At 47.5% G+C, this 26,870-nt stretch overlaps 1 protein-coding gene and 45 non-coding genes across 46 annotated transcripts in view; 1 reads left to right on the forward strand and 45 right to left on the reverse strand.

Annotated features, from left to right (window-relative positions):
• BBS7 (Bardet-Biedl syndrome 7) overlaps positions 1-4,690 on the forward strand; it is a 454,813-nt gene extending 450,123 nt beyond the window's left edge. Inside the window, exon 21 of the transcript XR_004538826.1 lies at positions 4,497-4,690. The gene's annotated coding sequence lies outside the window, so the exon portion shown is untranslated. The remainder of the gene's footprint in view (positions 1-4,496) is intronic.
• An 8,115-nt stretch (positions 4,691-12,805) lies between these two features.
• Positions 12,806-12,924, reverse strand: LOC117352690. The gene has a single exon (XR_004537760.1). It is a non-coding gene; the product is annotated as a 5S ribosomal RNA (ribosomal RNA).
• A 190-nt stretch (positions 12,925-13,114) lies between these two features.
• On the reverse strand, positions 13,115-13,233 carry LOC117352742. Its single transcript, XR_004537808.1, has one exon. It is a non-coding gene; the product is annotated as a 5S ribosomal RNA (ribosomal RNA).
• A 190-nt stretch (positions 13,234-13,423) lies between these two features.
• LOC117352802 lies at positions 13,424-13,542 on the reverse strand. Its single transcript, XR_004537858.1, has one exon. It is a non-coding gene; the product is annotated as a 5S ribosomal RNA (ribosomal RNA).
• Positions 13,543-13,732: 190 nt separating this feature from the next.
• Positions 13,733-13,851, reverse strand: LOC117352860. Its single transcript, XR_004537911.1, has one exon. It is a non-coding gene; the product is annotated as a 5S ribosomal RNA (ribosomal RNA).
• A 190-nt stretch (positions 13,852-14,041) lies between these two features.
• Positions 14,042-14,160, reverse strand: LOC117352871. Its single transcript, XR_004537922.1, has one exon. It is a non-coding gene; the product is annotated as a 5S ribosomal RNA (ribosomal RNA).
• Positions 14,161-14,350: 190 nt separating this feature from the next.
• Positions 14,351-14,469, reverse strand: LOC117352696. The gene has a single exon (XR_004537766.1). It is a non-coding gene; the product is annotated as a 5S ribosomal RNA (ribosomal RNA).
• A 190-nt stretch (positions 14,470-14,659) lies between these two features.
• LOC117352714 lies at positions 14,660-14,778 on the reverse strand. Its single transcript, XR_004537783.1, has one exon. It is a non-coding gene; the product is annotated as a 5S ribosomal RNA (ribosomal RNA).
• A 190-nt stretch (positions 14,779-14,968) lies between these two features.
• Positions 14,969-15,087, reverse strand: LOC117352724. Its single transcript, XR_004537793.1, has one exon. It is a non-coding gene; the product is annotated as a 5S ribosomal RNA (ribosomal RNA).
• Positions 15,088-15,277: 190 nt separating this feature from the next.
• Positions 15,278-15,396, reverse strand: LOC117352729. The gene has a single exon (XR_004537798.1). It is a non-coding gene; the product is annotated as a 5S ribosomal RNA (ribosomal RNA).
• Positions 15,397-15,586: 190 nt separating this feature from the next.
• On the reverse strand, positions 15,587-15,705 carry LOC117352708. Its single transcript, XR_004537777.1, has one exon. It is a non-coding gene; the product is annotated as a 5S ribosomal RNA (ribosomal RNA).
• A 190-nt stretch (positions 15,706-15,895) lies between these two features.
• Positions 15,896-16,014, reverse strand: LOC117352719. The gene has a single exon (XR_004537788.1). It is a non-coding gene; the product is annotated as a 5S ribosomal RNA (ribosomal RNA).
• Positions 16,015-16,205: 191 nt separating this feature from the next.
• On the reverse strand, positions 16,206-16,324 carry LOC117352731. The gene has a single exon (XR_004537799.1). It is a non-coding gene; the product is annotated as a 5S ribosomal RNA (ribosomal RNA).
• Positions 16,325-16,514: 190 nt separating this feature from the next.
• Positions 16,515-16,633, reverse strand: LOC117352736. The gene has a single exon (XR_004537802.1). It is a non-coding gene; the product is annotated as a 5S ribosomal RNA (ribosomal RNA).
• Positions 16,634-16,823: 190 nt separating this feature from the next.
• Positions 16,824-16,942, reverse strand: LOC117352715. The gene has a single exon (XR_004537784.1). It is a non-coding gene; the product is annotated as a 5S ribosomal RNA (ribosomal RNA).
• Positions 16,943-17,132: 190 nt separating this feature from the next.
• Positions 17,133-17,251, reverse strand: LOC117352737. The gene has a single exon (XR_004537803.1). It is a non-coding gene; the product is annotated as a 5S ribosomal RNA (ribosomal RNA).
• A 190-nt stretch (positions 17,252-17,441) lies between these two features.
• LOC117352738 lies at positions 17,442-17,560 on the reverse strand. Its single transcript, XR_004537804.1, has one exon. It is a non-coding gene; the product is annotated as a 5S ribosomal RNA (ribosomal RNA).
• A 190-nt stretch (positions 17,561-17,750) lies between these two features.
• On the reverse strand, positions 17,751-17,869 carry LOC117352739. Its single transcript, XR_004537805.1, has one exon. It is a non-coding gene; the product is annotated as a 5S ribosomal RNA (ribosomal RNA).
• A 190-nt stretch (positions 17,870-18,059) lies between these two features.
• LOC117352740 lies at positions 18,060-18,178 on the reverse strand. Its single transcript, XR_004537806.1, has one exon. It is a non-coding gene; the product is annotated as a 5S ribosomal RNA (ribosomal RNA).
• A 190-nt stretch (positions 18,179-18,368) lies between these two features.
• Positions 18,369-18,487, reverse strand: LOC117352741. The gene has a single exon (XR_004537807.1). It is a non-coding gene; the product is annotated as a 5S ribosomal RNA (ribosomal RNA).
• A 190-nt stretch (positions 18,488-18,677) lies between these two features.
• Positions 18,678-18,796, reverse strand: LOC117352743. The gene has a single exon (XR_004537809.1). It is a non-coding gene; the product is annotated as a 5S ribosomal RNA (ribosomal RNA).
• A 190-nt stretch (positions 18,797-18,986) lies between these two features.
• On the reverse strand, positions 18,987-19,105 carry LOC117352744. Its single transcript, XR_004537810.1, has one exon. It is a non-coding gene; the product is annotated as a 5S ribosomal RNA (ribosomal RNA).
• Positions 19,106-19,295: 190 nt separating this feature from the next.
• LOC117352745 lies at positions 19,296-19,414 on the reverse strand. The gene has a single exon (XR_004537811.1). It is a non-coding gene; the product is annotated as a 5S ribosomal RNA (ribosomal RNA).
• Positions 19,415-19,604: 190 nt separating this feature from the next.
• Positions 19,605-19,723, reverse strand: LOC117352720. Its single transcript, XR_004537789.1, has one exon. It is a non-coding gene; the product is annotated as a 5S ribosomal RNA (ribosomal RNA).
• A 190-nt stretch (positions 19,724-19,913) lies between these two features.
• LOC117352746 lies at positions 19,914-20,032 on the reverse strand. The gene has a single exon (XR_004537812.1). It is a non-coding gene; the product is annotated as a 5S ribosomal RNA (ribosomal RNA).
• Positions 20,033-20,222: 190 nt separating this feature from the next.
• LOC117352721 lies at positions 20,223-20,341 on the reverse strand. The gene has a single exon (XR_004537790.1). It is a non-coding gene; the product is annotated as a 5S ribosomal RNA (ribosomal RNA).
• Positions 20,342-20,531: 190 nt separating this feature from the next.
• LOC117352747 lies at positions 20,532-20,650 on the reverse strand. Its single transcript, XR_004537813.1, has one exon. It is a non-coding gene; the product is annotated as a 5S ribosomal RNA (ribosomal RNA).
• Positions 20,651-21,165: 515 nt separating this feature from the next.
• LOC117352752 lies at positions 21,166-21,284 on the reverse strand. The gene has a single exon (XR_004537816.1). It is a non-coding gene; the product is annotated as a 5S ribosomal RNA (ribosomal RNA).
• A 190-nt stretch (positions 21,285-21,474) lies between these two features.
• Positions 21,475-21,593, reverse strand: LOC117352763. The gene has a single exon (XR_004537827.1). It is a non-coding gene; the product is annotated as a 5S ribosomal RNA (ribosomal RNA).
• Positions 21,594-21,783: 190 nt separating this feature from the next.
• Positions 21,784-21,903, reverse strand: LOC117352725. The gene has a single exon (XR_004537794.1). It is a non-coding gene; the product is annotated as a 5S ribosomal RNA (ribosomal RNA).
• A 191-nt stretch (positions 21,904-22,094) lies between these two features.
• On the reverse strand, positions 22,095-22,213 carry LOC117352774. The gene has a single exon (XR_004537833.1). It is a non-coding gene; the product is annotated as a 5S ribosomal RNA (ribosomal RNA).
• Positions 22,214-22,403: 190 nt separating this feature from the next.
• LOC117352785 lies at positions 22,404-22,522 on the reverse strand. The gene has a single exon (XR_004537841.1). It is a non-coding gene; the product is annotated as a 5S ribosomal RNA (ribosomal RNA).
• A 191-nt stretch (positions 22,523-22,713) lies between these two features.
• Positions 22,714-22,832, reverse strand: LOC117352796. Its single transcript, XR_004537852.1, has one exon. It is a non-coding gene; the product is annotated as a 5S ribosomal RNA (ribosomal RNA).
• A 190-nt stretch (positions 22,833-23,022) lies between these two features.
• On the reverse strand, positions 23,023-23,141 carry LOC117352809. The gene has a single exon (XR_004537863.1). It is a non-coding gene; the product is annotated as a 5S ribosomal RNA (ribosomal RNA).
• A 190-nt stretch (positions 23,142-23,331) lies between these two features.
• LOC117352716 lies at positions 23,332-23,450 on the reverse strand. The gene has a single exon (XR_004537785.1). It is a non-coding gene; the product is annotated as a 5S ribosomal RNA (ribosomal RNA).
• A 190-nt stretch (positions 23,451-23,640) lies between these two features.
• Positions 23,641-23,759, reverse strand: LOC117352820. The gene has a single exon (XR_004537872.1). It is a non-coding gene; the product is annotated as a 5S ribosomal RNA (ribosomal RNA).
• Positions 23,760-23,950: 191 nt separating this feature from the next.
• LOC117352726 lies at positions 23,951-24,070 on the reverse strand. Its single transcript, XR_004537795.1, has one exon. It is a non-coding gene; the product is annotated as a 5S ribosomal RNA (ribosomal RNA).
• Positions 24,071-24,261: 191 nt separating this feature from the next.
• Positions 24,262-24,380, reverse strand: LOC117352831. The gene has a single exon (XR_004537883.1). It is a non-coding gene; the product is annotated as a 5S ribosomal RNA (ribosomal RNA).
• A 191-nt stretch (positions 24,381-24,571) lies between these two features.
• Positions 24,572-24,690, reverse strand: LOC117352842. The gene has a single exon (XR_004537893.1). It is a non-coding gene; the product is annotated as a 5S ribosomal RNA (ribosomal RNA).
• A 190-nt stretch (positions 24,691-24,880) lies between these two features.
• LOC117352853 lies at positions 24,881-24,999 on the reverse strand. The gene has a single exon (XR_004537904.1). It is a non-coding gene; the product is annotated as a 5S ribosomal RNA (ribosomal RNA).
• Positions 25,000-25,190: 191 nt separating this feature from the next.
• LOC117352854 lies at positions 25,191-25,309 on the reverse strand. The gene has a single exon (XR_004537905.1). It is a non-coding gene; the product is annotated as a 5S ribosomal RNA (ribosomal RNA).
• A 191-nt stretch (positions 25,310-25,500) lies between these two features.
• LOC117352855 lies at positions 25,501-25,619 on the reverse strand. Its single transcript, XR_004537906.1, has one exon. It is a non-coding gene; the product is annotated as a 5S ribosomal RNA (ribosomal RNA).
• A 190-nt stretch (positions 25,620-25,809) lies between these two features.
• Positions 25,810-25,928, reverse strand: LOC117352856. Its single transcript, XR_004537907.1, has one exon. It is a non-coding gene; the product is annotated as a 5S ribosomal RNA (ribosomal RNA).
• Positions 25,929-26,118: 190 nt separating this feature from the next.
• LOC117352858 lies at positions 26,119-26,237 on the reverse strand. Its single transcript, XR_004537909.1, has one exon. It is a non-coding gene; the product is annotated as a 5S ribosomal RNA (ribosomal RNA).
• A 192-nt stretch (positions 26,238-26,429) lies between these two features.
• LOC117352859 lies at positions 26,430-26,548 on the reverse strand. Its single transcript, XR_004537910.1, has one exon. It is a non-coding gene; the product is annotated as a 5S ribosomal RNA (ribosomal RNA).
• Positions 26,549-26,739: 191 nt separating this feature from the next.
• Positions 26,740-26,858, reverse strand: LOC117352861. Its single transcript, XR_004537912.1, has one exon. It is a non-coding gene; the product is annotated as a 5S ribosomal RNA (ribosomal RNA).
• Positions 26,859-26,870: the final 12 nt, after the last annotated feature.

Genomic DNA, 26,870 nt, shown 5'->3' on the forward strand with positions numbered 1-26,870 from the left:
AGGAAAACCCAAACTTGAGCTAGAAACCAAAGCACATCTTAAATGTCCAACATTTCATAAGTCCATCTGATAAGAGCAGTCATTTCAGAAACCAGGGTCTGTCTCAAAATCTGGTCATAGAAGGAACAAGCAGAGATCCATTGGCGGCAGTGACCAATTATAGCAAGAAAAGTAAGCATGTCTTTCTTGGTAGCTGGGCGGGGCCGACCCAGAACAGCAGCAATGCAGAAAGTGCAGATTTTCCTCTGACCATGAGACAGGACAAAACCCAGGTATTTCACTTCAGATGTACACCAGTGCAGTTTATTTCGTGACACCTTGTGACCACACACAGACAACCATTATAAAAGGTGAAAACTATCAGCCTGACAGGTCTCCTGAATTATGGAACACAAAAAATTGTACAAAATAAGAATAGGACCATGAAGGGCAGTGCATGACTTTGTAGAATAGCCTGAAGGGCAATTCTACACTAGGTATACTGTTGCTTAAAGGTGAAGGCAGCCTCACCAAAGGGACTAAAAATAAAACATTCTTTAGGACAATGACAGAAAAAAAAATAATTGGCTGCCGGTGGAATGGTGGAAGAAACATAAGTGCAATGAGAATTACCAAAACTCTAACAGCCCTAATAATGCCATCAGCTTTGACAACAAGAGCGATGGGCGTATTATAAGAAGAGATGGTGGTTTTGATAATGCCGGAGAAAAGTCAAGAGACAAGCAGTGGAATCTCACCTTACTGCTTGATAAAACCAAGAATGAGTAACTTCAAAGAAGCACTATAGGGGGTCAGTGGAAGCCCAAACAGAGAAGTCTGGGGGAAGGGACAAAAACATTCATGCACAGACCCTGATAATGAAAGCAAAGAACAGATTAGCTTTGCTCTGCACAAGAAAGAAAACCTCTAAAACGGAATTTTTTAAACGCACAAAATTAGTCAGGATCAAAAGGAAGACAAGAAATAGTGCTTGTGTACAAACTACAAGGGAAAGATCTTAGACTGATTCAAACAGCGCTTTCAATTCATTCCACATAACAGCATGTCCTACCTCAGTATTAAACATTGGTGACACAGAAAGATGGGAGCTGAAGGAAAAATGTCATACACACACACAGCCGTACAAGTCTCATTTGTCTAGGAGTAAGTGCCTTTATGACTCATTACAAAGCCCAATATAACAATGCAAAAATATTCGCTTATCTTACCTTATAAGCGAGGTACAGTAATAAGAGACAATAAAATCTTATACTCTATAAAAGTTTTAACCTTACAAATGACAGAGTGGGCAGGGGGGTTCTATAAATAATTTCATTCTTCCCGAAAGAATGGCAGCTGCTTATATTTATGAGGGGTGCTTACCGAAAGTACCCCGAGATTTTTCCCAAAAAAACTCCATAATAGAACCCAAAGCTTGAACTTAAAATAAAGGGGTGGGTACAGGTCACCACTACCCAGTGAGTATTAAAGAACAGAAAAAATTCAGAAATACTCACAAAATATTGGTGATATCATCTGCCCATCGCGGACAAGCCCCCAACTGAAAAGGATTTCGGTCCCAATTCCTGCCCCATACTTTCTCTGTCTCTGTCATTTGGAAGTCAGGTACCTGGGGACACATCTTAAAGACCAGAAATCGTCTTCCAAAACATGTCCGTCTTTTATTATGAGTTTCACATATTTATACGAATCAGGTTTGCCAGCATGTGTCAGCATGTGACGTAAATACAAACCATATATGGAAGGTCACATGAAACTTTAAACACATCAGCATTTTTCCTATCTAGAGATTGAAGTCCACAGAGGGTCAGAAAAAGCCTTAACCAGCAGAGACCCTAATCTAAATCTGTCTGTAAATACGGCTTAACAAAACAATTGAATTCACTTCACTACATCTCTGTTTAAACATTACCTGTCCTTGTACCATCTTCAAAGAAGGGAAAGATAAACAGGGCCTACCTTTGCATCTTTAAACAACATATGCCTAAGGACACTTACTAAAGTTCTGATACGTGTCCGTTCAAAACCCTCTTTCCTTAGGTCAGTAAAGTATACTACTGTTACAGTATCCTGCCCTGACCTGAGGAAGGAGAATTTGGCCTGTTAGTAAAGTTAGTAAAAAATGTATTAAAATTAGTCCAATAAAACGATCACCGTATTTCCATTTTCTATTTATAAACATTTATCAACACAGCCACAATACTACTTTATCCTAAAGCAAAAAAATTAAAAAATAGAAATTGTTTTCTACCTTTGTCCTCTTGATTTTCATATAGTCTCTCTATCAGCTGAATTATGTGTTTGAGTATTCCCATTTGCACTAGAGTTCGCCATAGTTTATTGTAATCCACACAGTCAAAAGCTTTGCTGTAGTTGATGAAGCAAAGGTATAGGGGTTTTTGATATTCTTTGCTTTTCTTCAATATTCATCTAACATTCGACTAGGACTCGAGCATGAGTTGATGGCACCTAACAACCTTTGTCTCCCAGTTTCTGCTTTCCTCATCTTGTTATTTTCTTCCTTCCATCCACTGTCTGCCCCTTCCAGAAACTGCCTGCCAATCTCTTTTCATCTTTCCATTTCTCCTCCTCCCTCCCCCCCTTGGTCTGGCATCCATCTTCTTCTCTCCCCCCTGTGGTTTTTAGTATCTCTCTCTTCTCATTTCCTCCACTCAGATCTCTCTCTGCCTCCTTCCCCATTCTCTGGCATCTCTCTCTCCTCTCTCTTCCCTTTCCTTTCTTCTCTGGTCTGCCTTCTCTATTTTCTGCCTCCGTATAAATTAAATTCTTTCTTAATATACAGTCCTTGTTTCCCTCTTTTCACTGTGTCTACCCACAGCATGCCACTCCTTTCCTTCACCTCTCCACTATCTCACTAACTCTATCTTTTTCCCCCCCATCCAGCATATGCCCTTTTTCTTTAACCCCTCCTTCCATCCAGTATGTGTTCTTTTTCTCCACTTCCATTCAGCATTTGTTCTCCCCTCTCAACTGACATCCATATACCCCCTTCTCCCCACTTCCATCATCATCTGCCCCCTTCTCTATTTCTCTCCCTCCACCCCAGGCCCATGTCCTTGCCTTCTATGTATGGCCGTTTGGAGGAGGATGGGCAGGGGAGGGCTTCAATGGCTGGGAGGGTGTAGATGGGCTGGAGTAAGTCTTAACAGAGATTTTGGCAGTTGGAACCCAAGCACAGTACCGGGTAAAGCTTTGGATTCTCGCCCAGAAATAGCTAAGAAAAAAAAAAAAAAAATTTAAATTGAATCAGGTTGGGCAGACTGGATGGACCATTCGGGTCTTTATCTGCCGTCATCTACTATGTTACTATGTTACTATGTTCCCCTCACCTTCACGGGTCTCCACTCACCTTTCTTTCCAATTTTTTTTTTTCAAATGGTGACAAGTAAGATCGGCTATAGCCCCCTCCCCCCGCTCCTCTGGCATCAACGGCACTTAAGATCGACATACTATGCCATACTTATTTTTACTGCTGTAATTGACTGTTGCTTATTTTTGACTTATTGCTGTACACTACTTTGAGTGAATTCATTTATAAAGGCAGTAAATAAATCCTAGTAAATAAAATAAATAAATAATGTGTAACCATGAACAAAACACTTTAAACTTTGTTTACCAAGCCATCCTCCAATTTTCAAACATGTCAACATTAACACAGTAACACTCCAGTTTTTTCGGTAATGACCTAATCAAGGCCGAGATCTGTGGAGTCACCAAATCCTACTTGCTCCTACTTACTCATGGACCAAAGCTCAGATAATTTCAAAATAAACATGCAACACCATCTGAATGAGTGGCAAATCCTGCTTTCGGTCAGTTGTGAAACACTTTCTTGTAACATTCCATAGTCCTTTGGGATGGGAGTTGGGGGTGGGGAGAATGTTAGGGATTGCATTGCACAGACTCTTCTTGGGACCTGATGGGACGTGAGGAAGTGCGGCTGAAGGAACATTTGAAAGTCTTTTTTTAGTAGAGTTCAGTCTGGCATGGGAAGGAAATACTATTTAAAGCACAGCTACAGAAGCTGTGATAGAACGGCACTTAACATCGGCAACGCGGTACTCAGCCCAAAGCTTCCCCTCTGACACAGCTTCCTTTTTTCCGCCCAGGCAGTTTGTGTCAGAGGAAAGCTTTGGGCTGAGCACCGCGTTGCCGATCTTATTGCCATTCATGCGGGGGGGCCCCGTTACCGATCTTAAGTGTGTGTGTGGGGGGGGGGGCATTGCCGATCTTACTTTCTGTCGCGGTTTGAAAAAAAAAAAAAAGGCAAGGTTAAGGGAGACAGCTGCTCTCTGTTTACCCTCCTTCAGAGGGCCCCCCTAACAATTTTGGGCCCTAGGCACGTGCCTACTGGGCCTATCCTTTAATCCGGCCCTGTGCATGAGACCCATTTACATGCACTGCCTGTGTTATATGCAAATAGATGCAACAGGGAACTGGTTAGTTAAGCGTCTTTTGCTTTGTTTCTACTTTAGACATACTCTTCTGGATCAACAATAGCTACAATCAACTTAATGAAAGCGTGAAAATCAGCCAGGGAGCTCGGTAAGGAAGAGAAGAAGCGAACTCTCCCTCACTCTTTCCAAACCATAATGCGTTTTTTGGACCCCTAGAATTGTTCATGTTGCCAGCTGTAACTGGTACAGTTCAAACTTCAAATTACAAAGAACAAGATGAAAATAACAAAATAAATATAATTCAGCAGTGTTCTTCTGTGGCAGTGTTTTTGTGGTGTGCATTAGATACTTTGTGCTGTGTAAGTACCATGTTTCCCTGAAAATATGCCTTAGTTAAGATCGACCCCCGAAGCTCCCTCTGAACATCCCTGTACTCCCTGAATCCAACCCTTACAGTAATGCTGCTCAATTCGTGGAAAAAATTGGACTCGTCAATTCCGCAACTCCCACCCAGTGAGACTAACATACCTCCACTCTGAGGCCTCCTAAAATGGTGGTGGCCTTCCCCACTGGGGCCTTCCTTCTGCCGCATCACTGATGACATCAGAGGGAAGGCCATGAAGCAGCCTGTTCAGAGCACTGCCACTGCTGCTGTTTTTGGAGGCCTTGGAGCAGAGGTATGTCAGTCTCATGGTGGGAGGGTCGATGGGGTTCTGCTGCACAGGGGGATGGGAGGGAGGGATAGAAAGATGCTGCACATGGGGGGGGGATAAAGGAAAAAGGAAGAATTGTGTTTTTTGGACCCCAAATTAATATGACACTGTCTTATTTGGGGGGAAAATGTATAAGCCAGAGCTCTGAAATACAACTGATTTATTTAATTTTCTATACCATTCTCCCAAGGGAGCTCAGAATGGTTTACATGAATTTATCCAGGTCCTCAAGCAGTTTTCCCTGTCTGTCCCGGTGGGCTCACAATCTATCTAATGTACCTGGGGCAATGGGGGATTAAGTGACTTGCCCAGGGTCACTAGGAGCAGCATGGGTTTGAACCCACAACCCCAGGGTGCTGAGGCTGTAGCTTTAACCACTGCACCATACTTTGAGGTTCACTGCATGCGTTCAAAGGGAGGGGAATGAAAAAGTCGCTGGAGCCTCTGTAGCACAAATTACAGAGAGCCAGACATATCCCAGGAATTACAACGAGCCTCAATGGGAAGCCAATGTCATTTTTGGAAAGGAGAAATCTTAACAGAAAAGTTTTCACTCCTTTCCTAAAAGTTAAATAAAGTGTTCCAAATTTTAATTGACTGATATGAAAACGACAGTGTAAACAATTTTGTAAACCTAACACAAGAGCAACTGGTTAGGTAAAGAGTTCTTTTCATAGTTGAGGTAAACATACCACTTATATTTATGGGGCTTCTATCACCCAGCTAAAAAGGACCTCATGAACCTGGTCTGGAGCCTAGGCAAGACGGCAGCTCTGACCCTTCAGCAAAGTCAGTCAAGTTTGTAAGCTGCTGGGCCTGTTCCATTTGTTACCAGAAACGGGGGGTCAGGTCACCGTCAGTCAGGTCCAGATCTGCAGTGTAATACCATTGAATTGATTCAGATTGGCATTTTTCTCTGGTCAACTTTGGAAGACACAGTCCAGGTAATACAATAAATGACAGCAGATAAAGACCCAAATGGTCTACCCAGTCTTCGCAACATTCACATTTGTTAGCAATTCATGGATAAAAACTAAGAACAAATGTTTTATGAAATGCTTGATCCTGGCCTTTCTTTGACATAGACCATAGACGTCTGCCTGGCAATATCCTTAAGTTCCAACTGCTGGAGTTGCTGTCAAAGCTCACTCAGCCTTTCCTGATCTCTCTTGCCATATACAGGACACCGACCATAGAGGTTCTTCACAGCTAGAGTCGCCATCCAAACGACTGATGCATATGTGTGATGTGTCGAGTCGGGCTTAGAGGGCGACTCCGCTCAGCATTCTACTAAGAGTTGCCAACTTAAGTACCACTCAACACGTCATTTGGATGGCAACTCTAGCTGTGAAGATGCTCTACGGTCTGTGTGCTATATATGACTGGGTCTAGCAAGGTCTAATGCAGATGCTGTGGTTCTCAATCATCGTAGAATGAACGATAGAATGTTTTTCTACTTTTCACCTTAACACATATTCCAGCCTTGGTCTGGGTACACATGTCTCATTTTCCTGTAAGTGCTATATACCTGCAAATTAATCTAAGAAACACCGGGGAAGTACTTAGTGAATCCAGGGAAGCAAGGAGGGTGAAGCCATGGGGAGTTGTAACACTAGCACGGGATAATTATTGTGGCCCTGTTGTAACAAGCTGTGCTAACCTTTAGCCTGGTACTCACCTTACTTCAAGCTTTCACACACTAATCTTGTCCCAGTGCATGAAAAGAAACTCCTCTGTAGTAAAGATCTACTTGGGCACTGCAAGATTATCTGAGCTATGGTATGGTTCAATCTCAGGAAAGGTTTCACTAAATCTACCACACTGACCAAGGTCCTCAAATTCAAGGACACAAACTTCAAAGAAATGGGAGACTTCGTTCACCAGGCGCTACAAAGCCAAGCAGAAACCAATAACATGGAAAAAATGTGGTCGACTTTGAAAGCCACCATACAAGAAGCAACAAACCGCTATGTTAAATCAGTAAGTAAACGGCGAAGGAACAATAAGCCACAGTGGTTCTCTGCGGAGATTTTGGACCTCATCAAGGAGAAGAAAAAAGCATTCATCTCTTACAAGCAATCAGGGAAACAGGACTCTAGGGAAGTCTATCTGGCCAAGTCAAAAGCCATCAAAACAGCAGTTAGGGAGGCCAAATTCCGCATGGAGGAGTCTCTAGCGAAGAACATCCAGAAAGGAGATAAATCCTTCTTCAGGTATATCAGTGACAGAAATAAGAACTCAGGCAGGATATTACGTCTTAGGAAACCAGACGGAGACTATGTAGAAGTGGACTCGGAAAAAGCCCAACTGTTAAATGAATACTTCTGCTCAGTCTTCACCCGTGAGGTGCCAGGACTCGGTCCTCAGCTACAGACAAGGGTTGACGCAGATGACCCGTTTAGTAATTTTGAGTTTACACCCAGCGATGTCTACTGCGAGCTGTCAAAGCTTAAGGTTAACAAGGCAATGGGGCCTGACAACCTACACCCCAGGGTGTTCAGGGAGTTGTGTGATGTCTTGGCGGAACCGCTATCCGTGCTCTTCAATCTCTCCCTTAGTACGGGTAACGTCCCGTTGGACTGGAAGACGGCTAACGTCATTCCACTCCACAAGAAAGGCTCCAAAATGGAGACAGCAAACTACAGACGGGTAAGTCTCACATCAATAGTGTGCAAACTAATGGAAACTCTAATCAAACGCCAATTGGATACGATCCTGAACAAGGAGAATCTATGGGATCCCCGTCAACATGGATTTACTAAGGGGAGATCCTGCCAATCCAACCTGATCAGCTTCTTTGACTGGGTGACGAGGAAGCTGGATGTTGGGGAGTCCCTGGACATTGTATACCTGGACTTCAGTAAAGCATTCGATAGCGTACCATACCGCAGGTTGTTGAGGAAGATGAGTTCTATAGGATTGGGCGACACATTGACGAAATGGGTTGGGAACTGGCTTGGAGGTAGGCTTCAGAGGGTAGTGGTGAACGGCACCCCCTCCGAAATGATGGAGGTAATCAGTGGAGTACCGCAGGGCTCGGTCCTAGGCCCGATCCTATTCAACATCTTTATAAAGACTTGGCAGAAGGGCTGCGAGGTAAAATAACATTATTCGCCAAACTAAGCAATGTAGTGGGCAAAAGCACAACAGACATAAATTCAATGTCCGACAACATGATGCACGATCTACTCCTACTGGAGCGCTGGTCTAGGTCCTGGCAACTCAGCTTCAATGCCAAAAAATGCAAAGTCATGCACCTGGGCAGCCAAAATCCATGCAAGACTTACACCCTTAATGGCAAGATCCTAACAAGAACTGAAGCAGAACGAGACTTAGGGGTGATCGTCAGTGAGAGCATGAAGACTGCCAATCAAATGGAGCAAGCTTCATCCAAGGCAAGGCAAATCATAGGTTGCATACGCAGGAGTTTCGTCAGCCATAAGCCTGAAGTCATTATGCCATTGTATAGATCCATGGTGAGGCCCCACCTGGAATACTGTGTGCAATTCTGGAGGCCGCATTACCGTAAGGATGTGCTGAGACTGGAGTCGGTCCAGAGAATGGCCACCCGGATGGTCTCGGGACTCAAGGATCTCCCGTACGAGGAACGGCTGGATAAGTTGCAGCTGTACTCACTCGAGGAACGCAGAGAGAGGGGTGACATGATCGAGACATTCAAGTATCTCACGGGCCGCATCGAGGTGGAAGAAGATATCTTCTTTTTCAAGGGTCCCACGGCAACAAGGGGGAATCCGTGGAAAATCAGGGGCAGGAAACTGCAAGGGGACACCAGGAAATTCTTTTTCACTGAAAAGGTGGTTGATCGCTGGAATAGTCTTCAACTTCAGGTTATTGAGGCCAGCAGCGTGCCTGATTTTAAGGCCAAATGGAATAGACACGTGGGATCTATTCACAGAGAAAGGTAGGGAAGGATCATTGGGGTGGGCAGACTAGATGGGCCGTGGCCCTTATCTGCCGTCTATTTCTATGTTTCTATGTTTTCTATGATGTGCAGTATCTGCTGACAGGGCTCATGTGGCCCAATTGCCACCTCATCCAAAGATTGCCTGAGGTCAGGTCAGCCCTGAATCAGAAACCCTCTGCTATAATTTGGACCCTGCCCCTCCCAACTACACTCTTCCCTCCATATTCATGGGGCTTAGGAGCAAAGCCAGCCTTTGAATAAGAAAAATTTGTGAATACCTATAGGGCCATCTCTGACCCACCCCCACAACTTACTTAGGGATGACACTGACCCCCTTCCCACCTCCCGGATAACTCCAGAACATTCTTTTTAAAGACTGGTGGTCTAGCAGTGAAGCGGAGCAGGAGCCATCTTCCCACACTCCTAACCTGTGCTGAGACACAAAAATGGCTGCCGTGAGTTCCTTTGCTCTCGCAAGACTACAGCAGGAATTCATGACTGCCATTTATGTTCTTGACTCTGCACAGGGCAGAAGTGTAAGAAGATCGCTCCTTCCCCACTAGACCACCAGGTTCTTTGGAGGGGTCCAGTAAGCGGGGGTGGGCCAGAATCAGCCCTAAGTAACTTGTGGAGGTTTTAAAAGATAAGTTCTACATAAGTACATAAGTACATAAGTAGTCGCCTCCGCCGGGGCAGACCAGAGGTCCATCCAGCCCAGCGGTCCGCTCACGCGGCGGCCCATCAGGCATATTGCCTGGTCAGCGGTCCCTGACTAATTTTATTGCCTACCTCTACAGTTATCTCTAAACCTTCCACTGCTCTTATCTGTACCCCTCAATCCCTTTGTCTTCCAGGAACCTATCCAGGTCATCCTTGAAACCCTGTACTGTGCTATTTCTTATCACGGCCTCCGGAAGGGTGTTCCATGTGTCCACCACCCTCTGTGTGAAAAAGTACTTCCTTGCGTTTGTTTTAAACCTGTCCCCCTTCAATTTCATCGAGTGACCCCTTGTTCTTGTGGTTTCTTTCAAATTGAAAAATCTGTCTTTGTCAACCTTTTCGATGCCCCTCAGGATCTTGAAGGTCTCTATCATATCTCCTCTGAGTCTCCGCTTTTCCAGGGAGAACAGCCCCAGCTTCTTCAGTCTGTCAGTGTATGTAAGGTTTTCCATACCCTTAATCAGTTTAGTTGCTCTTCTCTGGACTCCCTCAAGCATTGCCATGTCCTTTTTGAGGTACGGTGACCAGTACTGTACACAGTATTCCAGATGCGGGAGGGGGCTAAAAATTGCAAATAATTGAAGTCGCGAGTGCTGAACCTGTGAATATGGAGGGGGAAGTGTAATGAAATACATGGACTGGGAAGTTGTCAGTGACATCATTCATGCCTCCCACTTTAAAAAATAGTGTTCCATACTTCCAGGATGAGGAAGTTTCTTCTAGACAGGTTAGGGGAGAAGGGGGGACTGGTTGTATCAGAGGTTCTCTGCTTCAAATTGCACAGCATTCCCTAGAAGAAAGAAGACTAAGCACAGATTCTCCTAACGGGTAAAACAAGATCTCCACAGAGCAGTAGGAGGAAAAGTTAAAAAGTCCTTTATAATACAAGAAGTAGCCTAATGGTCAAGATCCTGGGGAACTGGGTTCAAGTCACCATTGCCCCAGGTACAAAGGATGTATCTGCTCGTGCAATATGTAAACCACTTTGATTGTCAAATCCCATCCCATTTCCCTTACAAACTCCCACAAAAACACAATTACAGGAGAAACAAATGAGGACGTGGTCTTTGCTGCTCCCAAACTGTAGCACTCCGGATATGAGAGGAAGACATTTTCTGCCTCTTCTGAGTCTGTCTAATAACGTCTAGACACATCCCGATAACTCAGTTCAAAAAAAGCAGCATCACAAAGATGAAAATACATATGGAGTAACTAGCCATGATCTGTGGCCAAAGCGAATATGACCAAAAGTGTCACAATAACCTGTAGCTTCTTTACCCAAAAGAAGGAGTGGCCTAGTGGTTAGAGTAACAACTTCAACATCCTGAGGTTGTGGGTTCAAATCTCACACTACTCCTTGTGAAACTGGCCAAGTCACTCAATCCATTGCCCCCAGGTACATTACCTAGATTATGTGCCCACTAGGACAGGCAGGGAAAATGCTTGAGTCCCTGATTGTAAACCACTTAGATGGGCAGTATATAAATGCCTAAAATAAAATAGGACTATGCTTTACTGAAGCATCTTTAAGATTTCCTTAAGGCTTTGGTCCATTAGAGCATATTTTGATGTGTCATCATTCAGAATACTGGTACAGTCCCTCATACTGAGTCAACTTGACTACTGTAATATCGCCTACTTGGCAATTTCACAGAAGAATATGCGGCGACTACAACTAGTGCAAAATACAGTGATCAGACTGATTTTCTGGTTGAAGAAGTTCGATCATGTAACACGTTCCTACCTACTTCTGCATTGGTTGCCGATGAAGGCACGTGTGAAGTTTAAGTTTGGATGATTTTGCTTTAAGGTACTATTCAGTTTAGCCCCTAAATACATAACGGACCTTTTCTCTTTCTCAACCAACACTTGAATTTTGTTTCTCCATCGGTTAGAGGATGTAAATTTAAAAGACATTATCAACATCTTCTCTCACATCAGGCAGCATTATGGGGTAAAGATCTGGAAGAATTGCTAATGCCTACTACTTATGGGGAATTTAGGAAACACCTAAAAGCATATCTGTTCCTGAAGTATTTAGGCAACTGACCTGTACAATCTTATTCCACAATAACTGATCTCTAGAGCTGTTAATCACTAGCTTTTAACTTTGTTAATTCTATTCCATTTGTAACATCTTTTAATCATTGTAAACCGCATAGAACTTCACGGTTCTGCGGTATATAAACTGTTATTGATTCCGGAACTTGGAGGCTTAGCAGATGGCAGGCTAACAGCTGAGCTCCCTCCTATGAGCATAATTTATTAGTTTTAAATTTAGATTTTCTCCAGATTCAGGTTTAAATTTGAAAGTATGGCATCAACTAAACTAAAACTACAAGAAACTCCTGCTAAATCAACAGGAAAGGTTAAGAGATTAAAGGAGGAACCACAAACTACCAGTGGGGTTCCATTACCTATGGATGCTCTGGATATAATTGAGGTAATGGAAGCATTAAGAAATATTAATTTAAATATAATGGAAATGAAAAAAGAAATGAATCTCATGAACAGTAAGTTTGATATTTTCAATAATAGAATGGACAAATTGGAAGATAAAATGGGAAAAATTGAATACATACAACAAACTTACAAGGAAGATCATAATATCTTGATGGAATTGAATAAGAAAATAATTGACCTGGAAAACAGATCTAGAAATCAGAATATTAGAATTATTGGAATAAAAGAGGGTGCTGAAGGGAAGAAAATGATCTCTTTTTTGGAGGATCTAATACCAAAAATTCTTCCAATAAAAATAAAAGGTTCTTTAGAAATAGAAAGAGCACATAGAATTGGAAAGAAAAATGTTCAACATCAGGGCGGTATGGCCGTAGGCAGAATGGGGCTTTTCTTCAGGCTTCTTAGCCTTGATTTCACGCCATCCCTTTTGGCAGAGCAGAGCTTACCGCTTCCTAATGCTACGGATATTGGCTGCGAGGAGTTCAGGCGATGCAGAACATGCTCGGTCTAAATCCTCTATAGGCATCCTGGAAAAAAAAAAAAATTGCTCTCTGGGAAAAGGCAAAAGCCTACAGCACCTGGTATTCCCAGGTGGTCACCCATCCAGGTACTAACCAGGCCCTATCCTGGTTGGCTTCCGAGATCAGACGGGATCGGGCACATTCAGGGCGGTATGGCCGTAGGCAGAATGGGGCTTTTCTTCAGGCTTCTTAGCCTTGATTTCACGCCATCCCTTTTGGCAGAGCAGAGCTTACCGCTTCCTAATGCTACGGATATTGGCTGCGAGGAGTTCAGGCGATGCAGAACATGCTCGGTCTAAATCCTCTATAGGCATCCTGGAAAAAAAAAAAAATTGCTCTCTGGGAAAAGGCAAAAGCCTACAGCACCTGGTATTCCCAGGTGGTCACCCATCCAGGTACTAACCAGGCCCTATCCTGGTTGGCTTCCGAGATCAGACGGGATCGGGCACATTCAGGGCGGTATGGCCGTAGGCAGAATGGGGCTTTTCTTCAGGCTTCTTAGCCTTGATTTCACGCCATCCCTTTTGGCAGAGCAGAGCTTACCGCTTCCTAATGCTACGGATATTGGCTGCGAGGAGTTCAGGCGATGCAGAACATGCTCGGTCTAAATCCTCTATAGGCATCCTGGAAAAAAAAAAAAATTGCTCTCTGGGAAAAGGCAAAAGCCTACAGCACCTGGTATTCCCAGGTGGTCACCCATCCAGGTACTAACCAGGCCCTATCCTGGTTGGCTTCCGAGATCAGACGGGATCGGGCACATTCAGGGCGGTATGGCCGTAGGCAGAATGGGGCTTTTCTTCAGGCTTCTTAGCCTTGATTTCACGCCATCCCTTTTGGCAGAGCAGAGCTTACCGCTTCCTAATGCTACGGATATTGGCTGCGAGGAGTTCAGGCGATGCAGAACATGCTCGGTCTAAATCCTCTATAGGCATCCTGGAAAAAAAAAAAAATTGCTCTCTGGGAAAAGGCAAAAGCCTACAGCACCTGGTATTCCCAGGTGGTCACCCATCCAGGTACTAACCAGGCCCTATCCTGGTTGGCTTCCGAGATCAGACGGGATCGGGCACATTCAGGGCGGTATGGCCGTAGGCAGAATGGGGCTTTTCTTCAGGCTTCTTAGCCTTGATTTCACGCCATCCCTTTTGGCAGAGCAGAGCTTACCGCTTCCTAATGCTACGGATATTGGCTGCGAGGAGTTCAGGCGATGCAGAACATGCTCGGTCTAAATCCTCTATAGGCATCCTGGAAAAAAAAAAAAATTGCTCTCTGGGAAAAGGCAAAAGCCTACAGCACCTGGTATTCCCAGGTGGTCACCCATCCAGGTACTAACCAGGCCCTATCCTGGTTGGCTTCCGAGATCAGACGGGATCGGGCACATTCAGGGCGGTATGGCCGTAGGCAGAATGGGGCTTTTCTTCAGGCTTCTTAGCCTTGATTTCACGCCATCCCTTTTGGCAGAGCAGAGCTTACCGCTTCCTAATGCTACGGATATTGGCTGCGAGGAGTTCAGGCGATGCAGAACATGCTCGGTCTAAATCCTCTATAGGCATCCTGGAAAAAAAAAAAAATTGCTCTCTGGGAAAAGGCAAAAGCCTACAGCACCTGGTATTCCCAGGTGGTCACCCATCCAGGTACTAACCAGGCCCTATCCTGGTTGGCTTCCGAGATCAGACGGGATCGGGCACATTCAGGGCGGTATGGCCGTAGGCAGAATGGGGCTTTTCTTCAGGCTTCTTAGCCTTGATTTCACGCCATCCCTTTTGGCAGAGCAGAGCTTACCGCTTCCTAATGCTACGGATATTGGCTGCGAGGAGTTCAGGCGATGCAGAACATGCTCGGTCTAAATCCTCTATAGGCATCCTGGAAAAAAAAAAAAATTGCTCTCTGGGAAAAGGCAAAAGCCTACAGCACCTGGTATTCCCAGGTGGTCACCCATCCAGGTACTAACCAGGCCCTATCCTGATTGGCTTCCGAGATCAGACGGGATCAGGCACATTCAGGGCGGTATGGCCGTAGGCAGAATGGGTCTTTTCTTCAGGCTTCTTAGCCTTGATTTCACGCCATCCCTTTTGGCAGAGCAGAGCTTACCGCTTCCTAATGCTACGGATATTGGCTGCGAGGAGTTCAGGCGATGCAGAACATGCTCGGTCTAAATCCTCTATAGGCATCCTGGAAAAAAAAAAAAATTGCTCTCTGGGAAAAGGCAAAAGCCTACAGCACCTGGTATTCCCAGGTGGTCACCCATCCAGGTACTAACCAGGCCCTATCCTGGTTGGCTTCCGAGATCAGACAGGATCAGGCACATTCAGGGCGGTATGGCCGTAGGCAGAATGGGGCTTTTCTTCAGGCTTCTTAGCCTTGATTTCACGCCATCCCTTTTGGCAGAGCAGAGCTTACCGCTTCCTAATGCTACGGATATTGGCTGCGAGGAGTTCAGGCGATGCAGAACATGCTCGGTCTAAATCCTCTATAGGCATCCTGGAAAAAAAAAAAAATTGCTCTCTGGGAAAAGGCAAAAGCCTACAGCACCTGGTATTCCCAGGTGGTCACCCATCCAGGTACTAACCAGGCCCTATCCTGATTGGCTTCCAAGATCAGACAGGATCAGGCACATTCAGGGCGGTATGGCCGTAGGCAGAATGGGGCTTTTCTTCAGGCTTCTTAGCCTTGATTTCACGCCATCCCTTTTGGCAGAGCAGAGCTTACCGCTTCCTAATGCTACGGATATTGGCTGCGAGGAGTTCAGGCGATGCAGAACATGCTCGGTCTAAATCCTCTATAGGCATCCTGGAAAAAAAAAAAAATTGCTCTCTGGGAAAAGGCGAAAGCCTACAGCACCTGGTATTCCCAGGTGGTCACCCATCCAGGTACTAACCAGGCCCTATCCTGGTTGGCTTCCGAGATCAGACGGGATCGGGCACATTCAGGGCGGTATGGCCGTAGGCAGAATGGGGCTTTTCTTCAGGCTTCTTAGCCTTGATTTCACGCCATCCCTTTTGGCAGAGCAGAGCTTACCGCTTCCTAATGCTACGGATATTGGCTGCGAGGAGTTCAGGCGATGCAGAACATGCTCGGTCTAAATCCTCTATAGGCATCCTGGAAAAAAAAAAAAATTGCTCTCTGGGAAAAGGCGAAAGCCTACAGCACCTGGTATTCCCAGGTGGTCACCCATCCAGGTACTAACCAGGCCCTATCCTGGTTGGCTTCCGAGATCAGACGGGATCGGGCACATTCAGGGCGGTATGGCCGTAGGCAGAATGGGGCTTTTCTTCAGGCTTCTTAGCCTTGATTTAACGCCATCCCTTTTGGCAGAGCAGAGCTTACCGCTTCCTAATGCTACGGATATTGGCTGCGAGGAGTTCAGGCGATGCAGAACATGCTCGGTCTAAATCCTCTATAGGCATCCTGGAAAAAAAAAAAAAATTGCTCTCTGGGAAAAGGCAAAAGCCTACAGCACCTGGTATTCCCAGGTGGTCACCCATCCAGGTACTAACCAGGCCCTATCCTGGTTGGCTTCCGAGATCAGACGGGATCGGGCACATTCAGGGCGGTATGGCCGTAGGCAGAATGGTGCTTTTCTTCAGGCTTCTTAGCCTTGATTTCACGCCATCCCTTTTGGCAGAGCAGAGCTTACCGCTTCCTAATGCTACGGATATTGGCTGCGAGGAGTTCAGGCGATGCAGAACATGCTCGGTCTAAATCCTCTATAGGCATCCTGGAAAAAAAAAAAAATTGCTCTCTGGGAAAAGGCGAAAGCCTACAGCACCTGGTATTCCCAGGTGGTCACCCATCCAGGTACTAACCAGGCCCTATCCTGGTTGGCTTCCGAGATCAGACGGGATCGGGCACATTCAGGGCGGTATGGCCGTAGGCAGAATGGGGCTTTTCTTCAGGCTTCTTAGCCTTGATTTCACGCCATCCCTTTTGGCAGAGCAGAGCTTACCGCTTCCTAATGCTACGGATATTGGCTGCGAGGAGTTCAGGCGAAGCAGAACATGCTCGGTCTAAATCCTCTATAGGCATCCTGGAAAAAAAAAAAAATTGCTCTCTGGGAAAAGGCAAAAGCCTACAGCACCTGGTATTCCCAGGTGGTCACCCATCCAGGTACTAACCAGGCCCTATCCTGGTTGGCTTCCGAGATCAGACGGGATCAGGCACATTCAGGGCGGTATGGCCGTAGGCAGAATGGGGCTTTTCTTCAGGCTTCTTAGCCTTGATTTCACGCCATCCCTTTTGGCAGAGCAGAGCTTACCGCTTCCTAATGCTACGGATATTGGCTGCGAGGAGTTCAGGCGATGCAGAACATGCTCGGTCTAAATCCTCTATAGGCATCCTGGAAAAAAAAAAAAATTGCTCTCTGGGAAAAGGCAAAAGCCTACAGCACCTGGTATTCCCAGGTGGTCACCCATCCAGGTACTAACCAGGCCCTATCCTGGTTGGCTTCCGAGATCAGACGGGATCGGGCACATTCAGGGCGGTATGGCCGTAGGCAGAATGGGGCTTTTCTTCAGGCTTCTTAGCCTTGATTTCACGCCATCCCTTTTGGCAGAGCAGAGCTTACCGCTTCCTAATGCTACGGATATTGGCTGCGAGGAGTTCAGGCGATGCAGAACATGCTCGGTCTAAATCCTCTATAGGCATCCTGGAAAAAAAAAAAAATTGCTCTCTGGGAAAAGGCAAAAGCCTACAGCACCTGGTATTCCCAGGTGGTCACCCATCCAGGTACTAACCAGGCCCTATCCTGGTTGGCTTCCGAGATCAGACGGGATCGGGCACATTCAGGGCGGTATGGCCGTAGGCAGAATGGGGCTTTTCTTCAGGCTTCTTAGCCTTGATTTCACGCCATCCCTTTTGGCAGAGCAGAGCTTACCGCTTCCTAATGCTACGGATATTGGCTGCGAGGAGTTCAGGCGATGCAGAACATGCTCGGTCTAAATCCTCTATAGGCATCCTGGAAAAAAAAAAAAATTGCTCTCTGGGAAAAGGCAAAAGCCTACAGCACCTGGTATTCCCAGGTGGTCACCCATCCAGGTACTAACCAGGCCCTATCCTGGTTGGCTTCCGAGATCAGACGGGATCGGGCACATTCAGGGCGGTATGGCCGTAGGCAGAATGGGGCTTTTCTTCAGGCTTCTTAGCCTTGATTTCACGCCATCCCTTTTGGCAGAGCAGAGCTTACCGCTTCCTAATGCTACGGATATTGGCTGCGAGGAGTTCAGGCGATGCAGAACATGCTCGGTCTAAATCCTCTATAGGCATCCTGGAAAAAAAAAAAAATTGCTCTCTGGGAAAAGGCAAAAGCCTACAGCACCTGGTATTCCCAGGTGGTCACCCATCCAGGTACTAACCAGGCCCTATCCTGGTTGGCTTCCGAGATCAGACGGGATCGGGCACATTCAGGGCGGTATGGCCGTAGGCAGAATGGGGCTTTTCTTCAGGCTTCTTAGCCTTGATTTCACGCCATCCCTTTTGGCAGAGCAGAGCTTACCGCTTCCTAATGCTACGGATATTGGCTGCGAGGAGTTCAGGCGATGCAGAACATGCTCGGTCTAAATCCTCTATAGGCATCCTGGAAAAAAAAAAAAATTGCTCTCTGGGAAAAGGCAAAAGCCTACAGCACCTGGTATTCCCAGGTGGTCACCCATCCAGGTACTAACCAGGCCCTATCCTGGTTGGCTTCCGAGATCAGACGGGATCGGGCACATTCAGGGCGGTATGGCCGTAGGCAGAATGGGGCTTTTCTTCAGGCTTCTTAGCCTTGATTTCACGCCATCCCTTTTGGCAGAGCAGAGCTTACCGCTTCCTAATGCTACGGATATTGGCTGCGAGGAGTTCAGGCGATGCAGAACATGCTCGGTCTAAATCCTCTATAGGCATCCTGGAAAAAAAAAAAAATTGCTCTCTGGGAAAAGGCAAAAGCCTACAGCACCTGGTATTCCCAGGTGGTCACCCATCCAGGTACTAACCAGGCCCTATCCTGGTTGGCTTCCGAGATCAGACGGGATCGGGCACATTCAGGGCGGTATGGCCGTAGGCAGAATGGGGCTTTTCTTCAGGCTTCTTAGCCTTGATTTCACGCCATCCCTTTTGGCAGAGCAGAGCTTACCGCTTCCTAATGCTACGGATATTGGCTGCGAGGAGTTCAGGCGATGCAGAACATGCTCGGTCTAAATCCTCTATAGGCATCCTGGAAAAAAAAAAAAATTGCTCTCTGGGAAAAGGCAAAAGCCTACAGCACCTGGTATTCCCAGGTGGTCACCCATCCAGGTACTAACCAGGCCCTATCCTGGTTGGCTTCCGAGATCAGACGGGATCGGGCACATTCAGGGCGGTATGGCCGTAGGCAGAATGGGGCTTTTCTTCAGGCTTCTTAGCCTTGATTTCACGCCATCCCTTTTGGCAGAGCAGAGCTTACCGCTTCCTAATGCTACGGATATTGGCTGCGAGGAGTTCAGGCGATGCAGAACATGCTCGGTCTAAATCCTCTATAGGCATCCTGGAAAAAAAAAAAAATTGCTCTCTGGGAAAAGGCAAAAGCCTACAGCACCTGGTATTCCCAGGTGGTCACCCATCCAGGTACTAACCAGGCCCTATCCTGGTTGGCTTCCGAGATCAGACGGGATCGGGCACATTCAGGGCGGTATGGCCGTAGGCAGAATGGGGCTTTTCTTCAGGCTTCTTAGCCTTGATTTAACGCCATCCCTTTTGGCAGAGCAGAGCTTACCGCTTCCTAATGCTACGGATATTGGCTGCGAGGAGTTCAGGCGATGCAGAACATGCTCGGTCTAAATCCTCTATAGGCATCCTGGAAAAAAAAAAAAATTGCTCTATGGGAAAAGGCAAAAGCCTACAGCACCTGGTATTCCCAGGTGGTCACCCATCCAGGTACTAACCAGGCCCTATCCTGGTTGGCTTCCGAGATCAGACAGGATCGGGCACATTCAGGGCGGTATGGCCGTAGGCAGAATGGGTCTTTTCTTCAGGCTTCTTAGCCTTGATTTCACGCCATCCCTTTTGGCAGAGCAGAGCTTACCGCTTCCTAATGCTACGGATATTGGCTGCGAGGAGTTCAGGCGATGCAGAACATGCTCGGTCTAAATCCTCTATAGGCATCCTGGAAAAAAAAAAAAATTGCTCTCTGGGAAAAGGCAAAAGCCTACAGCACCTGGTATTCCCAGGTGGTCACCCATCCAGGTACTAACCAGGCCCTATCCTGGTTGGCTTCCGAGATCAGACGGGATCGGGCACATTCAGGGCGGTATGGCCGTAGGCAGAATGGGGCTTTTCTTCAGGCTTCTTAGCCTTGATTTCACGCCATCCCTTTTGGCAGAGCAGAGCTTACCGCTTCCTAATGCTACGGATATTGGCTGCGAGGAGTTCAGGCGATGCAGAACATGCTCGGTCTAAATCCTCTATAGGCATCCTGGAAAAAAAAAAAAATTGCTCTCTGGGAAAAGGCAAAAGCCTACAGCACCTGGTATTCCCAGGTGGTCACCCATCCAGGTACTAACCAGGCCCTATCCTGGTTGGCTTCCGAGATCAGACAGGATCGGGCACATTCAGGGCGGTATGGCCGTAGGCAGAATGGGGCTTTTCTTCAGGCTTCTTAGCCTTGATTTCACGCCATCCCTTTTGGCAGAGCAGAGCTTACCGCTTCCTAATGCTACGGATATTGGCTGCGAGGAGTTCAGGCGATGCAGAACATGCTCGGTCTAAATCCTCTATAGGCATCCTGGAAAAAAAAAAAAATTGCTCTCTGGGAAAAGGCAAAAGCCTACAGCACCTGGTATTCCCAGGTGGTCACCCATCCAGGTACTAACCAGGCCCTATCCTGGTTGGCTTCCGAGATCAGACGGGATCGGGCACATTCAGGGCGGTATGGCCGTAGGCAGAATGGGGCTTTTCTTCAGGCTTCTTAGCCTTGATTTCACGCCATCCCTTTTGGCAGAGCAGAGCTTACCGCTTCCTAATGCTACGGATATTGGCTGCGAGGAGTTCAGGCGAAGCAGAACATGCTCGGTCTAAATCTCACATAGCATCCTGAATAAAAAAATTCCTGCAAATATGAATAATCCAGTTCGCCACAAAGCCTACAGCACCTGGTATTCCCAGGTGTGTCACCCATCCAGGTACTAACCACCAGGCCCTCTCCTAGGTTGGCTTCCAGAGATCAGACGGGATCGGGCATCATTCAGGGCCGGTATGGCCGTAGGCAGAATGGGGCTTTCTTCAGGCTTCGTTAGCCTTGATTTTCACGCCATCCCTTTTGGCAGAGCAGAGCTTACGCTTCCTAATGCTAGAGGATATTGGCTGCGAGGAGTTCAGGCGATGCAGAACATGCTCGGTATAAATCCTCTATAGGCATCCTGGAAAAAAAAAAAAATTGCTCTCTGGGAAAAGGCAAAAGCCTACAGCACCTGGTATTCCCAGGTGGTCACCCATCCAGGTACTAACCAGGCCCTATCCTGGTTGGCTTCCGAGATCAGACGGGATCGGGCACATTCAGGGCGGTATGGCCGTAGGCAGAATGGTGCTTTTCTTCAGGCTTCTTAGCCTTGATTTCACGCCATCCCTTTTGGCAGAGCAGAGCTTACCGCTTCCTAATGCTACGGATATTGGCTGCGAGGAGTTCAGGCGAAGCAGAACATGCTCGGTCTAAATCCTCTATAGGCATCCTGGAAAAAAAAAAAAATTGCTCTCTGGGAAAAGGCAAAAGCCTACAGCACCTGGTATTCCCAGGTGGTCACCCATCCAGGTACTAACCAGGCCCTATCCTGGTTGGCTTCCGAGATCAGACGGGATCGGGCACATTCAGGGCGGTATGGCCGTAGGCAGAATGGTGCTTTTCTTCAGGCTTCTTAGCCTTGATTTCACGCCATCCCTTTTGGCAGAGCAGAGCTTACCGCTTCCTAATGCTACGGATATTGGCTGCGAGGAGTTCAGGCGATGCAGAACATGCTCGGTCTAAATCCTCTATAGGCATCCTGGAAAAAAAAAAAAATTGCTCTCTGGGAAAAGGCGAAAGCCTACAGCACCTGGTATTCCCAGGTGGTCACCCATCCAGGTACTAACCAGGCCCTATCCTGGTTGGCTTCCGAGATCAGACGGGATCAGGGCACATTCAGGGCGGTATGGCCGTAGGCAGAATGGGGCTTTTCTTCAGGCTTCTTAGCCTTGATTTCACGCCATCCCTTTTGGCAGAGCAGAGCTTACCGCTTCCTAATGCTACGGATATTGGCTGCGAGGAGTTCAGGCGAAGCAGAACATGCTCGGTCTAAATCCTCTATAGGCATCCTGGAAAAAAAAAAAAAATTGCTCTCTGGGAAAAGGCAAAAGCCTACAGCACCTGGTATTCCCAGGTGGTCACCCATCCAGGTACTAACCAGGCCCTATCCTGGTTGGCTTCCGAGATCAGACGGGATCGGGCACATTCAGGGCGGTATGGCCGTAGGCAGAATGGGGCTTTTCTTCAGGCTTCTTAGCCTTGATTTCACGCCATCCCTTTTGGCAGAGCAGAGCTTACCGCTTCCTAATGCTACGGATATTGGCTGCGAGGAGTTCAGGCGATGCAGAACATGCTCGGTCTAAATCCTCTATAGGCATCCTGGAAAAAAAAAAAAATTGCTCTCTGGGAAAAGGCAAAAGCCTACAGCACCTGGTATTCCCAGGTGGTCACCCATCCAGGTACTAACCAGGCCCTATCCTGGTTGGCTTCCGAGATCAGACGGGATCGGGCACATTCAGGGCGGTATGGCCGTAGGCAGAATGGGGCTTTTCTTCAGGCTTCTTAGCCTTGATTTCACGCCATCCCTTTTGGCAGAGCAGAGCTTACCGCTTCCTAATGCTACGGATATTGGCTGCGAGGAGTTCAGGCGATGCAGAACATGCTCGGTCTAAATCCTCTATAGGCATCCTGGAAAAAAAAAAAAATTGCTCTCTGGGAAAAGGCGAAAAGCCTACAGCACCTGGTATTCCCAGGTGGTCACCCATCCAGGTACTAACCAGGCCCTATCCTGGTTGGCTTCCGAGATCAGACGGGATCGGGCACATTCAGGGCGGTATGGCCGTAGGCAGAATGGTGCTTTTCTTCAGGCTTCTTAGCCTTGATTTCACGCCATCCCTTTTGGCAGAGCAGAGCTTACCGCTTCCTAATGCTACGGATATTGGCTGCGAGGAGTTCAGGCGATGCAGAACATGCTCGGTCTAAATCCTCTATAGGCATCCTGGAAAAAAAAAAAAATTGCTCTCTGGGAAAAGGCAAAAGCCTACAGCACCTGGTATTCCCAGGTGGTCACCCATCCAGGTACTAACCAGGCCCTATCCTGGTTGGCTTCCGAGATCAGACGGGATCGGGCACATTCAGGGCGGTATGGCCGTAGGCAGAATGGGGCTTTTCTTCAGGCTTCTTAGCCTTGATTTCACGCCATCCCTTTTGGCAGAGCAGAGCTTACCGCTTCCTAATGCTACGGATATTGGCTGCGAGGAGTTCAGGCGATGCAGAACATGCTCGGTCTAAATCCTCTATAGGCATCCTGGAAAAAAAAAAAAATTGCTCTCTGGGAAAAGGCAAAAGCCTACAGCACCTGGTATTCCCAGGTGGTCACCCATCCAGGTACTAACCAGGCCCTATCCTGGTTGGCTTCCGAGATCAGACGGGATCAGGCACATTCAGGGCGGTATGGCCGTAGGCAGAATGGTGCTTTTCTTCAGGCTTCTTAGCCTTGATTTCACGCCATCCCTTTTGGCAGAGCAGAGCTTACCGCTTCCTAATGCTACGGATATTGGCTGCGAGGAGTTCAGGCGATGCAGAACATGCTCGGTCTAAATCCTCTATAGGCATCCTGGAAAAAAAAAAAAATTGCTCTCTGGGAAAAGGCAAAAGCCTACAGCACCTGGTATTCCCAGGTGGTCACCCATCCAGGTACTAACCAGGCCCTATCCTGGTTGGCTTCCGAGATCAGACGGGATCGGGCACATTCAGGGCGGTATGGCCGTAGGCAGAATGGTGCTTTTCTTCAGGCTTCTTAGCCTTGATTTCACGCCATCCCTTTTGGCAGAGCAGAGCTTACCGCTTCCTAATGCTACGGATATTGGCTGCGAGGAGTTCAGGCGATGCAGAACATGCTCGGTCTAAATCCTCTATAGGCATCCTGGAAAAAAAAAAAAAATTGCTCTCTGGGAAAAGGCAAAAGCCTACAGCACCTGGTATTCCCAGGTGGTCACCCATCCAGGTACTAACCAGGCCCTATCCTGGTTGGCTTCCGAGATCAGACGGGATCAGGGCACATTCAGGGCGGTATGGCCGTAGGCAGAATGGGGCTTTTCTTCAGGCTTCTTAGCCTTGATTTCACGCCATCCCTTTTGGCAGAGCAGAGCTTACCGCTTCCTAATGCTACGGATATTGGCTGCGAGGAGTTCAGGCGATGCAGAACATGCTCGGTCTAAATCCTCTATAGGCATCCTGGAAAAAAAAAAAAATTGCTCTCTGGGAAAAGGCGAAAAGCCTACAGCACCTGGTATTCCCAGGTGGTCACCCATCCAGGTACTAACCAGGCCCTATCCTGGTTGGCTTCCGAGATCAGACGGGATCGGGCACATTCAGGGCGGTATGGCCGTAGGCAGAATGGGGCTTTTCTTCAGGCTTCTTAGCCTTGATTTCACGCCATCCCTTTTGGCAGAGCAGAGCTTACCGCTTCCTAATGCTACGGATATTGGCTGCGAGGAGTTCAGGCGAAGCAGAACATGCTCGGTCTAAATCCTCTATAGGCATCCTGGAAAAAAAAAAAAAATTGCTCTCTGGGAAAAGGCAAAAGCCTACAGCACCTGGTATTCCCAGGTGGTCACCCATCCAGGTACTAACCAGGCCCTATCCTGGTTGGCTTCCGAGATCAGACGGGATCGGGCACATTCAGGGCGGTATGGCCGTAGGCAGAATGGGGCTTTTCTTCAGGCTTCTTAGCCTTGATTTCACGCCATCCCTTTTGGCAGAGCAGAGCTTACCGCTTCCTAATGCTACGGATATTGGCTGCGAGGAGTTCAGGCGATGCAGAACATGCTCGGTCTAAATCCTCTATAGGCATCCTGGAAAAAAAAAAAAATTGCTCTCTGGGAAAAGGCAAAAGCCTACAGCACCTGGTATTCCCAGGTGGTCACCCATCCAGGTACTAACCAGGCCCTATCCTGGTTGGCTTCCGAGATCAGACGGGATCGGGCACATTCAGGGCGGTATGGCCGTAGGCAGAATGGGGCTTTTCTTCAGGCTTCTTAGCCTTGATTTCACGCCATCCCTTTTGGCAGAGCAGAGCTTACCGCTTCCTAATGCTACGGATATTGGCTGCGAGGAGTTCAGGCGATGCAGAACATGCTCGGTCTAAATCCTCTATAGGCATCCTGGAAAAAAAAAAAAAATTGCTCTCTGGGAAAAGGCAAAAGCCTACAGCACCTGGTATTCCCAGGTGGTCACCCATCCAGGTACTAACCAGGCCCTATCCTGGTTGGCTTCCGAGATCAGACGGGATCGGGCACATTCAGGGCGGTATGGCCGTAGGCAGAATGGGGCTTTTCTTCAGGCTTCTTAGCCTTGATTTCACGCCATCCCTTTTGGCAGAGCAGAGCTTACCGCTTCCTAATGCTACGGATATTGGCTGCGAGGAGTTCAGGCGATGCAGAACATGCTCGGTCTAAATCCTCTATAGGCATCCTGGAAAAAAAAAAAAAATTGCTCTCTGGGAAAAGGCAAAAGCCTACAGCACCTGGTATTCCCAGGTGGTCACCCATCCAGGTACTAACCAGGCCCTATCCTGGTTGGCTTCCGAGATCAGACGGGATCGGGCACATTCAGGGCGGTATGGCCGTAGGCAGAATGGGGCTTTTCTTCAGGCTTCTTAGCCTTGATTTCACGCCATCCCTTTTGGCAGAGCAGAGCTTACCGCTTCCTAATGCTACGGATATTGGCTGCGAGGAGTTCAGGCGATGCAGAACATGCTCGGTCTAAATCCTCTATAGGCATCCTGGAAAAAAAAAAAAATTGCTCTCTGGGAAAAGGCAAAAGCCTACAGCACCTGGTATTCCCAGGTGGTCACCCATCCAGGTACTAACCAGGCCCTATCCTGGTTGGCTTCCGAGATCAGACGGGATCGGGCACATTCAGGGCGGTATGGCCGTAGGCAGAATGGGGCTTTTCTTCAGGCTTCTTAGCCTTGATTTCACGCCATCCCTTTTGGCAGAGCAGAGCTTACCGCTTCCTAATGCTACGGATATTGGCTGCGAGGAGTTCAGGCGATGCAGAACATGCTCGGTCTAAATCCTCTATAGGCATCCTGGAAAAAAAAAAAAATTGCTCTCTGGGAAAAGGCAAAAGCCTACAGCACCTGGTATTCCCAGGTGGTCACCCATCCAGGTACTAACCAGGCCCTATCCTGGTTGGCTTCCGAGATCAGACGGGATCGGGCACATTCAGGGCGGTATGGCCGTAGGCAGAATGGGGCTTTTCTTCAGGCTTCTTAGCCTTGATTTCACGCCATCCCTTTTGGCAGAGCAGAGCTTACCGCTTCCTAATGCTACGGATATTGGCTGCGAGGAGTTCAGGCGATGCAGAACATGCTCGGTCTAAATCCTCTATAGGCATCCTGGAAAAAAAAAAAAAATTGCTCTCTGGGAAAAGGCGAAAAGCCTACAGCACCTGGTATTCCCAGGTGGTCACCCATCCAGGTACTAACCAGGCCCTATCCTGGTTGGCTTCCGAGATCAGACGGGATCGGGCACATTCAGGGCGGTATGGCCGTAGGCAGAATGGGGCTTTTCTTCAGGCTTCTTAGCCTTGATTTCACGCCATCCCTTTTGGCAGAGCAGAGCTTACCGCTTCCTAATGCTACGGATATTGGCTGCGAGGAGTTCAGGCGATGCAGAACATGCTCGGTCTAAATCCTCTATAGGCATCCTGGAAAAAAAAAAAAATTGCTCTCTGGGAAAAGGCGAAAAGCCTACAGCACCTGGTATTCCCAGGTGGTCACCCATCCAGGTACTAACCAGGCCCTATCCTGGTTGGCTTCCGAGATCAGACGGGATCGGGCACATTCAGGGCGGTATGGCCGTAGGCAGAATGGGGCTT

This window comes from Geotrypetes seraphini, chromosome 1 (genome assembly GCF_902459505.1).
Source record: "Geotrypetes seraphini chromosome 1, aGeoSer1.1, whole genome shotgun sequence".
Lineage (NCBI taxonomy): Eukaryota > Metazoa > Chordata > Amphibia > Gymnophiona > Dermophiidae > Geotrypetes > Geotrypetes seraphini.